Raw genomic sequence first — 12,262 nt, forward strand, 5'->3', positions numbered from 1 at the left:
CTGTACGCACGTTCGTTCGCTTCCTTATAATATTAATGGTCTAATTCAAGTTATTTGTTACGTGTACACCAAGATGTTTATATGACATGAGGAAATCTAAGATAATGTTGTTAAGATGATAGGAAGTGCTAGGATTAGAACTAGATCTGAATACGTGCATTATTTCACATTTTTAACTACAAAAGCCTCATTTACAGTTTGCAGAAAATCAATAACTAGCCTAGCCCTGCATCGTAAGATATAGCTAGAAAAGCCAAAAGCACACAACCAGTTTGCTCCACGCTTCTCAAACATGACAAATCACTAAGAACAATTCTCTAGTTCTCTTCAAAACAGCAGATGACAAACGTGAGCAGTGTGTTCCCAAAAACTTTTTGAAATATGCTCTCGTATTAAGTTCGGCTTAACATTGCGCCAATCAACAGTGAACGAGCGAGGGAAGCCTCAGCGTGGGAATATGTCTTTGTCATGGCCCTCACAGATATGTTTGCTTATTGAAACGTTGGTTCCAGGCTGAAACTTCCCTTGCTCACCTCTGTTACTCAGTTGAAATGTTCATGTCCTTGCAACCTCTTTGACTTGTTTGAATACGCAAAACGACACGGTTTTGAACATGAAACTGTAAATTGGATTTTTTAAGGATCCGTGAAAATGTTTATTTAATGTCCGTGTTTATCACACAATATTTGCAGACGTCCTTGTAAGCAATGTTGTCTCCACAGCGTTCCTCCCTTTCCTACGAGTATACACTTGTGTCGAAGCTTTGACTGCCGCACCTGAACACTAAATGTGCTGCAGAAATATCAAAATGAGACAGTGTGTGATTTAAGTGGGAGTGGGCTTGGCAGCACCGGAAAGAAAAGAATGTTAAACCCTGTCTTGCTGTTTGCACAGGTGCTGCTGCTGCTTCGTTCGGCTGCAGGACAGGCCAATAATGATTTTACTCCGTCGGAACATGCTGCTTCATCTTTGGACGTGCGCAAGCTTCATAAATCTTCGGAACTACGGAATAGCCATTTGTCGCCGAAGGTTCACGGACAGCGAAGGCACTGAGATCATCGACGTCAACACTGGGGGCGGTTTCTTTGAGCCAGGAAGCTATCTGTGCCGTCAATGGGCTTGGCAGCACCGGAGAGACAAGAATGTTAAACCCTGTCTTGCTGTTAGCACAGGTTGGTGCGAAACGTTACTTTGACTATATTCGAGATGAAAGTCGTTGTCTTGTAGTGCTGCCGAGCCCACAGGCAATCAGTGTACTTGTTGCCGACTGTTGGGAGGTCATTGTATTGTTACTAGCGTGTAGTGGAGACGTGGAAACAAACCCTGGCCCTCAAACACAGGAACTGCTCTTACAGCTGATAGAAGGGCAAAGGGAAATCAAAGCAGAAATAACGGAAATGAAACACAGAAATGTTAGTACCGAAGTGGCTTTGGCCCAGATACCTGCGCTGGTAAAAAGGGTACAAGTGACTGAAACAGAACTGTTAACGCTGCGATCCACTGTGGCAAAACTGATAAAAAAGGTTGACCAAATAAAGAATCACAGCAAAGGTAATAACATTGTGATCAGAGGCATTCCAGATGCGCAGAATGAGACGGAACAAACTTTGAAGCAGGAGGCTGTAGTGGGAATTCTGCAGGGGAAACTGAATCTATCAGTTACAAGTGTCGAACGTACACATCGAATTGGAAAACTTTCTTCAAACGGACCAAGATACATTATTCTGCCCCTGGGAAGCCTCACAGAAATAAAGGATGTACTACGCAATCGCAATAAGCTCAGGGGCACGAACAGTTTCATCAATGAGGACTTCTCGCATGATGTAAGAAGGAAAAGACAATGCCTTTGGAACAGCGCATTGGAAACCAGAAAAAGAAAAGAGAAGGTCGCACTTGTGTATGGTAAAATGAAGATAAACGGAGTGATGTACGCATGGGATGAAGCCTCAAACCACCGCTATCCGGTGACTGACAGCCCGTCTAATTCAGGTGCAAGAACCACTGCTTCTTTAAATGACTGACATGCACATCCGGGCAAGCTTCGGCTACTGAACGCCAATGCCCGTAGCCTTGTTAATAAGGCTTAGACCTGGAGCACGTTTTGCTTGAGCATCACCCAGATATAGTATTTGTAACAGAAACGTGGCTTCATGACGGTGTCCGAGATTGTGAAATATGCCCTCCGGGATACAACGTTATAAGAAATGACCGCAGTAGCAGGGGTGGGGGCGTTGCCATCTTTCTGAAATACAGCCTTAAATACACGGTCCCTTACAAACGGTCCGACATTGAAGTAATATGTTGCAAAATTCTTCTACGCCCTTGATTGTGGGATGCGTATGTCACGCTCCGGGAAGTACTGCCGCTAGTATTGATGCACCGAATGCATGATTTACGCGTTCTGAACAAGAACGTTAACATAGCGGGGGATTTCAATGTTCCAGACGTTGAATGGGATGGAATGAAAACGGGCACGCGAGACCGCGACACAGGCTCAGCAATTATAGATACGTGCTTTTCACATGGACTTACACAAGTAGTACGTGATTTTACTAGGGTCTGCGGTAATAGCAAATCTGTTCTTGACCTCTTTTTTTAAGTAATAGCATTCTATCGAGATACTGTAGAGTTGACATTCTGCCCGGGATCTCGGATCACTCGATTGTAAGATTGTCGTTAAATATAGGTTCCTTTTCAAGGGTCCGCAGGCTTGTTTCATATTACAGACACTTTAATGAAGCTGATGATACTGCAATAATAGATGAACTAGCCTCCTCTTTTGAGAAGTTTGAAAAATTAAGTCGAGATGAATCTGCGCATATCGATGAGTTGTGGTTAAACTTCAAGTGAGCGGTTCACAAATATATAGGCCGCTATGTACCTTTCAAACGTAAAACAAAATGAATGCACAGCCCATGGATTACCAGAGAGATCATACAACTGAAAAGAAAAGTGGCAAGGGGTAGGGCACTTTATAAGCGTACACATGATTCTGCTCTTCGTGATATGTCAAACTTAAGTAAACAGCTAAAGTTGATGATGAAGGAATCCAGGGACAAGTACTATGGTGTCACTATAGATACTTTTCTACGTGAATCACCCCAATAGTTTTGGAGGTACCTGGCTCCAACTAAGAAGGTAGTCACTAAAATAAGCACAGAAGAGGGACTTATTGAGGGTAAAGGCCATATAGCGGGGGCCTTCAATAACATTTTTGCTAGTGTGTTCATCAGTGACGATGGAAAGCAGTCAAAATTTGAGGTACACCAACAGCTACCAGTTGCAGAGGAACTGCGGGTAACGTATGAAGGAATATTAAACTTGCTGCTGAATCTAAATACAAAGAAATTAGCGGGTCCTGATGAGATACCAAATTTGTTTTTAAAGAAGTATGCTGAATGGACTGCGAAGTACCTCTTAATTATCTTCATGAAGTCACTACGGTCAGGTACACTTCCTGAAGAATGGAAAACGAGTAAAGACGGTTTCTTTGTATTTAGGTTCAGCAGCAAGTTTAATATTCCTTCATACGTTACCCGCAGTTCCTCTGCAACTGGTAGCTGTTGGCGTACCTCAAATTTTGACTGCTTTCCATCTTCACTGGTGAACACACTAGCAAAAAAGTTATGAAGGCCCCCGCTACATGACCTTTATCCTCAATAAGTCCCACTTCTGTGCTTATTTTAGTGACTACCTTCTTAGCCCCGTATTTAAAGACGGTGACACCACGTCTACTGCTAATTACAGGTCCATTGCGCTAACGTCTGGCTGTTGTAAGGTGTTGGAACATAGTGTTTCTAAGTACATTTGACAGTTTTTGTCACAGAACAAAATTCTTAGTAACTATCAACATGGGTTTCGCGAGGGCCTGTCGACCGTAATACAATTACTAGAAAGTGTTCACGATTTCAGCAAAGTTATCGATGGCAAGGGACGAATAGATCTGATCTTTCCCGAATTCAAAAAGGCATTTTATAAGCTTAATCATAGAAAACTGTTAATTAAACTAAAGGCTATTTTAGGAGATACAGCTGTAGTCAAATGGGTGGAGAACTTTCTCACTGATCGCCGACAGTTCGTCAGTATTGATGAAAATAGGTCCGGGGTCTGTGACGTGAAATCAGGCGTGCCTCAAGGTTCCGTTCTTGGGCCTGTGTTGTTTCTGGTATATATTAATGGCCTAATCGAAGAATAGGCCACAGTTACAGCGAGGTTATTCGCAGATGACTGTGTCATATATACAGAAGTGACATCTATTAGTGACCAGATACTTTTAAATAACTTCTTAGGAAAAGTGCAACAATGGTGCGAGACGTGGCAGATGTCTCTTAACCCAGCAAGTACTGTATGTATGACCGTCACACACAAACATGAACCTCTGTCATTCACATACACTCTACAAGGTGAACCACGTCATCGCGTAACCGAGAACAAATATCTCGGAATTTTAATAACATCTGACCTTAGTTGGACACCACACATTAAAAAAGTAATAGAGAAAGCCAACAAGAGATTACGTTATATTCGACGTGTCCTTAAACTCGCTTCTCCAGCCACGAAACTGAATGCTTATAAAGTGCTCGTGCGCCCAATATTAGAATATGCATTTGAAGTGTGGCATCCGTATTCGAAAGATTCGCTGTCAAAACTGGAGCAAGTTCAAAGACGTGCATTGTGGTTTATTTATTCCCGATACCGCCGGCAAGACGCCGTAACACCACTTAACACGACGGCAAACCTGACCCTACTTAATGTTAGGAGGAAGAAAAGGGACTTTGCCCTTTCTATTTAATCATTAATGAGCTGCTACTTGTTGATAAATCTCGCTACTTAAATGAATCTAAGACCCGCATAGTGCTAAATAAACATAGAAGACACGTTAAGGAAAATTGATTTCACAAAGATTACTACAAATACTCATTCTTTCTTTCGACAGCACGTGACTGGAATTGTCTCCCTGCAGACCTTGCAAACGCAAGGACCCGTGAGCAGTTCTCCGAACGTTTGTCCGAATATTTTCAACAATATGGCATAAATTGCTGTATCGCTGTATTCTATTGATCCTTTCACTGCTTGCTGTATGTTGATATATTGTTACCACTCCTGTCTTGGTCGTGATGTGGACCGACAGTATCTCTAAATAAATAAATAAATAAATAAACAAAATTTAACATGTTCCCCCCCCCCTCCCCTGCACCTCGTGCCTCTCGCCAATGTGTTATGAAAACAATGGGACATTGCAGCTCGCGCCTATCTTGCTTGCAGTACAGCTTTGCCGAGCGTTTTTATGTTACTTCTCTAATATAGCTGAAATCGTTGAACACAAACTATATACGTCAAGCAGCATCGCAGGAAATACAAGTACGAGGGTAGCACAGAATAAACATTGTTGTCTGAAGCTTCCTTCTCCCAGCTTTAGCCGGACACTATGAGAAAACTCAATGGATGACTCTGTGTTTCTGTATGTTGTAAACTCTGTGACCGACAGCAGTAACTCTACCTGACTTGTACAAAAATTGTAGGCATGTGCTGCTCCATTCACCATTGACAATAAAGAATGTAAGTTTACTTGTTCGAAGTGTTTTCTTGCCGGTTGAGACCTCTAGGTCACCTGGCGACATAATGAAGATATCTGTAGTCATATTAGAATACCGTACACACGAATAACGCCCCGAAAGCGGTAACAAAGCGCCCAAAACCAGCGAGCGAGCAGCACAGCGAGCCCCACCAGCCGCTACCGTAGCAGACATGTTGCTCACTATGTAATGACGATGATATTAGTTTTGATTACGCTAGCGCCATCTCTCGGTCGCATACTTTAGTTCCCATCGCCACCGCTACTCTTATTTCCGCTGCACTGTGGAAGGTACAGTTTCGCTTCTGTAAATTTGTATACAGCAGAACACAGAAAGAAATTGAGTGGCGCCATTTTCAAAGCGCGGTGGCGCCACCTGCTCTCACGGCTCCGAGCTGCCAAGCGAGGCGACCGCAGGTAGACACAGTGCTTGCGCTGCTTGCGCTTTGGCCTTTCTTTGACGTTCTCACGAAGGACGGGATGGTGAATTTTAGCTAGCGAATTTAGTTAGTGAATTTCAGCTTCCCGGCAAGATTGTGCTACAAATCAGAATGGCTATGGCAAGCGCAACGTCCGCAGGTGGAGCGGATCGTTCGGGTAAGTCCGAGTCACCTTTGCATGCGGAAACATTGGTTCTGCGGCTATTCCAGTTGGATTTACACACCTGACAATACGTCATAAACTAGTAAGAGCCCTGCAGTACGCGATATACTTCACCTCCGCGTTGTAGTGCCTGGATAAATCTAGCGGCTCGCATCTTGAATATAGGCGACATGCCGTAGGTTCGAGTAGAAGAAACTTTATTAAAGAATAGTCCGGCAGTTCTTGCTGTGGTGGCCTCAGGTGACGGCTCGAAGTCCTTGGACTCGAGCGGCATCTTCAGCTTGCTGGACTGCCCAGAGCTGGTCTGCCACCCCTGAACTTCTGATAGCCGCCTCCCAGCGGCGGCGACGCCTACGGAGAAAGTCCCCGGCGGCTTCCGCAACCGGGGCGGCGTCGGGAAGGAGCGAGCTCGAGCCTTCTACTCTGGCAACGGCCGCGATTATGGACGCGTCGCGAACGGAGCTGGTTTGATTACGGTTGTTGCCGGCACACTCCCAGAGCATGTGTCGCAGCGTTGCTCTCTGTCCGCCTGTTTTACACGCGTCTGTTGGATATAAACGCGGAGAGCAGTGGTGTAAGATAGCGGGGCTAGGGTAGGTGTGTGTCTGGAGGAAGCGTAAAGTTACGGCTTCGTTTATCGTGCGGTGGCGGGAATGTGCGTCTTTCGAGTCTGTAGTATTGGGTGAGGTCTCTGAACGTCGTTAGGCGATCGCCCCACGCCCATTGTGTTTCTTGCTGCTGTGTTTCTGTTGTAGTGTCCCGATCTGGCTTAAGTGTTTCCCCCAGAGCGAAAAGAACAGAAAAAGAAAAAGGGGGAGGCCCGCACCACCTTGCAGTATAACGGGCTTAACGCCAATTAAAAGATAAAAAATGAGGGATCATCACGAGAGATGATCCATAGGAAATTTGGATACAAAAGCCAATATTTAAAAAAAAAACAAATTCGGAGCTGAAGCCAATGAAATCATTGAGGAAGTAGTAGAAGACGAATTAAGTCGCCAGGATTAGCAGCACATAGCGACCCGGGGCAGGCTCCTTTAGGGTGTAATGAGCCGAAGGCTCCGGCAGTGATGCGCGATCATTGCGAGGCTGCATCTTTATTGCAAGTCAGTGCGAATAGAGTTCAGTCGGCTCCGGTGGTAGTGTCTCCCGCCGGTTGTGCCAAGGGACGGAATGCGGAGCCCGGTACATTGCCGCTCGCCGTGACAGAGGCTGGGTCCGGAGTAGGCTCAGAGCAGCAAGAACTGGTGGTGACCTGGAGGAACTGGTGGTGACCTGGAGGCGTGCTGGTATGTTGAGAAGATAGAATAGTACGCGGCAGGAGAAGGATAGGAAAGAAAGGAAGGAGGTAATGGAGATGAAGCATGTAGTTAGTACCATTGGCAACGGGGTAAAGACCCCACCACGGTAGGCATGTACAGTGCTAAGGGCACAAACAGACATGCAAAAGTAACATGAAAGCGAGGGAGCAAGGGAAGTTATGTGGCATCCGGAAAAGGTATTGTGGCAGGGTGTGCCGGCACAGAGCGCACGATGGCAAGAGTAAACTGTAGTAATAATGCACGGTGTCGTTTAGTATGAAGCAACTCCGGGTAGACTGCTGGCGTCACCTGGTCGAACCGCGAGTGAGCGCACAGTTGTGCCACGATCGACGCAGTACGCGGGCACGCGGAAAAATAATGTTCCACTCCCGCGCACTCCGCTCCACAGGTACAGAAATTAGTGGCACTGAGGTGAAAGCGATGTAGGTAATAGGGAAAGTGCCCATGTCCCGTGAAAAGGTGAACAAGGAGGCGGTGAGGAGGGAACCAACGAGGAATCGAGTGGACACTGGGCACCCAAGCATAGAGGCTGGTGCCCAGTCCTTCCCGTTGCCAGTAGACGTGCCACTGGTTCGCTGCGATTTCAAAGAAGCGCTTTCTGATCGAGCGTATAGAGAGGGCACTCGTACGCACTGCACCTGTAGTGCACGCAGACGATGCGGCAGTGTCTGCAAGTTCATTCCCCAGTACGCCCCGGTGTCCTGGTACGTGAAATAACCGGACACCAGGTCCGGTGTGAGCCAGGAGACGCAGCACAGCTCTAACGCGTCGTAACTGCTCCCCCTCACAGCGCCATCGTGACAAGGCCACTAAAAGTGAGAGACAGTCAGAATACAAGTACGCGGTGTGGTGGAAGGTTGCGACATAAAGCAGCGCCTCTTCAAACGCACAAAGCTCCGTGCCGAATGCACTAGAAGCGCCAACGACCCGGTACTTGCCCACACGGACGAGTTGACCACTCCGATTGAAAGCTACAAACGCGGCGCCCGCCGCCGTAGTGGTGAAGGCACCGTCCGTGTAAACATGGTAGACCGGGGCCTGTGAAAGCTTAAGCGCCTGCTCGGGAGTGAGGCGCGTGAAAGGGAACCGAATGCGCTCACTGCCCCGCTCTCGGGGCCGTAGGCGGCCACAAAATCAGCGGCGGCTCGGCGTGTGAGACCTCGAGCCGTGGCGTGGGCCGCCTCGTTGCCCGCGAGCGGAACATCGGTGTGTGCCGGGGTCCAGAGGAGGAAGACCGTAGAATATTGGGGTTGCTAGGGCGATGACGAGTCGCCGTCGTCAGAAATTTGGAGTATGCGGGCCGCTTCCCGCGAGACACGACCACGCGCGAAGCCGCGGATTGCCGCCTGCGAGTCGCTGATCACGATCGCAGCGTTCGGCACCGCGACGAGTGCTAGGAATATCGCGGCTTCTTTGGCCGCCTCCGTGTGTCCCGTGGTCACCGTGGCGCTCGCGAGGCGCTTACCCGAGCGGTCTACAACCGCTATCGCGTGTGCGCTTCTCCCTCCTCCATATCGCGCCGCGTCTACGTACACCGCCTCGTTGCTGTTACCAAACTTCTGAAGGTCGCTTGCTCCTTTGTTGCGTCTCCCGGCGTGGTGCGTCGGGTGCATGTTCTTGGGAAGCGGCGTGATAATCAGGCGGTCGCGAACAGAGGTGGGAACAGCCGTCTTTTCTCCATACTGAGTGTGGTACGCGATGCTGAGCGACTCGAGGATGCATTGACCTGCCTTTGACCTCGAGAATCGTTCGTATTGCGCAACGTCGTGCGCTCGATTAACTCGTTAAGGTAGTTGTGAACTCCAAGCTCTAGAAACTTGTCGGTGCTCGCGTTGAGTGGAACGCCGACTGCCCTCTTGAAACTTAAGCCTTTCGAGTAAGCGTAGCGCACGTGCGCCGATGCCCTGATGCGTCCGTTTGCTGTCTCGGGATGGTGGAAGAATTAATTAACATTAGTTCAGCCGCGGTGAATCTACTGTGCAATGTATGCAAATTTTTTTAACAAACATCGCCGCCCTAGTTACGATAAGCAACACAAACCAGCTTTCACACCTAAAGGTTTCGAATAGTTACTGAAACGTATTGCAAGATGTCGTGGCCCCTAACGCCAGTGCACGGAATTCAATCTGTTACACATGAGCTCGAATGTCATGAGCGTCAGAACTTTGTAGCGGTGCGAACACTTTCGCGGCATTTACTTGGGAATTAGGTGCGGAGTTCTATGGTGAGAGCTGCTGTACGAAGCCCACTTCAGGCGTTTGTGTAATCGAAGCCCGTAGACAGACACGTACACATAGAGACACGCACAGATGCACACACACAAAGATAAGAAGACATGCACGGACAGACCCACGCAGAAATAGCCGTACATAGAAATAGACAGATACAGAAGCATATACATACAGCGAGGCAGCTTGGAAGAAACATAAAGGGAGACAGACACACACAAGCAGCTACCTCAACGCGAGATTTGCAACCAGTGGTAGCTCTCATGTCTTAACTGACTCATAGCCTAGTTAATTTTTTTAGTGAATGTTGTTCTGCTAGTAGCATTTCATGCATGTAATTGACCACCATGGACGCATGTTGTTGCAGTCATGAAATGCTGTTTTTGCACTTTGCAGGTCCTGTATCCATTCCTGACACCGCTGTTAGATACGGGACCTTTTCCTGAGCCTCCTTCGAGTTCACCAGACCACATCGAATCACGTCACGCCTAATTGAGGAGCACAGAAACACATCTACCACGTTCCCGAGGCACAGCACGTCCAAACAAGTTGGCGTCCCCACCTCGTGCGCCGCATGTGGAGCTATTGTCCTTCTGCTTGACTCTTCCCGAAAGTATAGCGGGACCCTGGCATGGTTCCAGGTAACCTGTGTCCCGAGCAAAGATGCTTTTCGGCTCGGAAAGGTCACCCGAGAACAAACCGCCTGCCACCGCTGAGCGCTTGCAAGCCGCGAGGCAACGATAGCTGTAATGCACCGTGAAGCCCAGGGAGCAACCGCCCCCCATCCCCCTTTGTAACGACAGTTGCAGACCAGGAAGGCAATACCGGAGACAAGTAATCCCTCGGACAAGTGTAGCCAATGGAGCGACTCTCTGAGCCGAGTGTGACTTACACTCGCACGGGCGCCTACCATTGGCCGAAAATGACACCTGAGCGGGATAGACGATTGGCCGAACAGGTCGTGACCTCGAGACACCGAAGGGGTTAAAAGCCAGAGACCGGGAGCAGCAGAAGAGGATTCCTTCATTCAGCTCTTTCTAGCTTCTTGCCACAGGCCGCAGCGTCCGAGTTGCTGCCGGCCCGTAATGACTTTATGACTGCTACTTTCTTTGTACTCTCACTGTAAATAATGTAAAGAAACCTCCAGTTTTCATGTCAAAGTCCTCCTCAACCTCAGCCAACTGCCTCACCCAACGGCAAGGTCCAATATCTGGGGGACAGCAATTCGGATTGTCCTCCAGATCGAACACCGCCAACTGGGCTGAGGACATGAAACTGGCCTACTGTGCAGGAGCATCATATCATCTACTAGCTTCTGAAAACTAAGGCTTGTGATCTGGAACAAGTGAATGACACCAAGAGTACAGAAGCGTACAATTATGTGATAAGCGAAAAAGTTGGCTGCCTGTTGGCCCACAAAGACATTTCTCGGGACGGCAGTTTTCTTAAGGGTGAAATGCAGTGATGTCGAGCACTTAATTTACCTGCTCACTAAGCTTGGGTCTACTTGACATCCACTGACATCACAGGTGCTGCATGTGTTTGCAGCCTCGTTGGTAAGCTCAAGTAATGTTACACCTTACTCCCCTCTTTAATGCTGCCAGACAACAGAGGGGTCATGGCACCTTCTAACAGCACTGAAAATGCAGGCAGACATTCTTTTATGAAAATTTATTGTAATTAGGCTGTGTGGGAGAGGATATTTTCACCATTGTGCTTTTAAACCTGCTTGTACTGAAAAATGCAAATGCTTTTTTCTTGTGAAAAACTAGGCATATAATGTATTTTGTTCCAGGAGCTTTACTTTAGAAGGTAGAGTTTCCTGTACGCCTTGGCTTGACCCGTGCTTCTTGTACTGATAAAAGTGCTAAGTGTAACCGGGGAACCAAGAAAAATGTTCCTGGAATTATCAAGATCGATTTCAAGCTCCATAAGGGAGTGCCACCAAACAGAGGGGCCCACAAAGAAGTCTGTCCTGAATTTAAGAAGTTTAAAGATCATAGCACCCCTGTTCAGCATTTCCAGTCCCACCATTTCAAGGACCTTTCTGGTGTTGAAGGCACACTTCAACATTACACATTAAATCCGCCGCATCGCCAATCTGCGCCTGAACCATGCACACCTGAAGCATCCGCTTCTGTGTGCCGACCAACTCATGGTACTCAAAGCAGTGCTGGGCCCGAGAACTGCCTGGGCTGCAAAGCGTTCTCCCAGAAATAAGTGGCCATAACAGAAGAATCACGGCAAAAGGCACAGTAGAGCAAAGGGGAAACGTATGGCAAGGATGTCGCTGGGTCAGAATTACTGCCTCGACTATATCCAAAGTGCCAAAGCGCAAACACACTAATCCAGAAAATGCAATGGCTCGTTTGTTGAATAATACTTTTTATGGAAACAAGGCGACAGAACACGGAAAACAGTGTGAGCCACTGGCCAGGGAGGCATTTGAGCTAGAGGCCGGAAAAAAGGTGCAAGGGATAGGCACTGTAGTCTCTCACAGCTACCATTCTTTATGTGCAAGCCCCGATGGCCTC

Source organism: Dermacentor variabilis, chromosome 4 (genome assembly GCF_050947875.1).
Source record: "Dermacentor variabilis isolate Ectoservices chromosome 4, ASM5094787v1, whole genome shotgun sequence".
NCBI lineage: Eukaryota > Metazoa > Arthropoda > Arachnida > Ixodida > Ixodidae > Dermacentor > Dermacentor variabilis.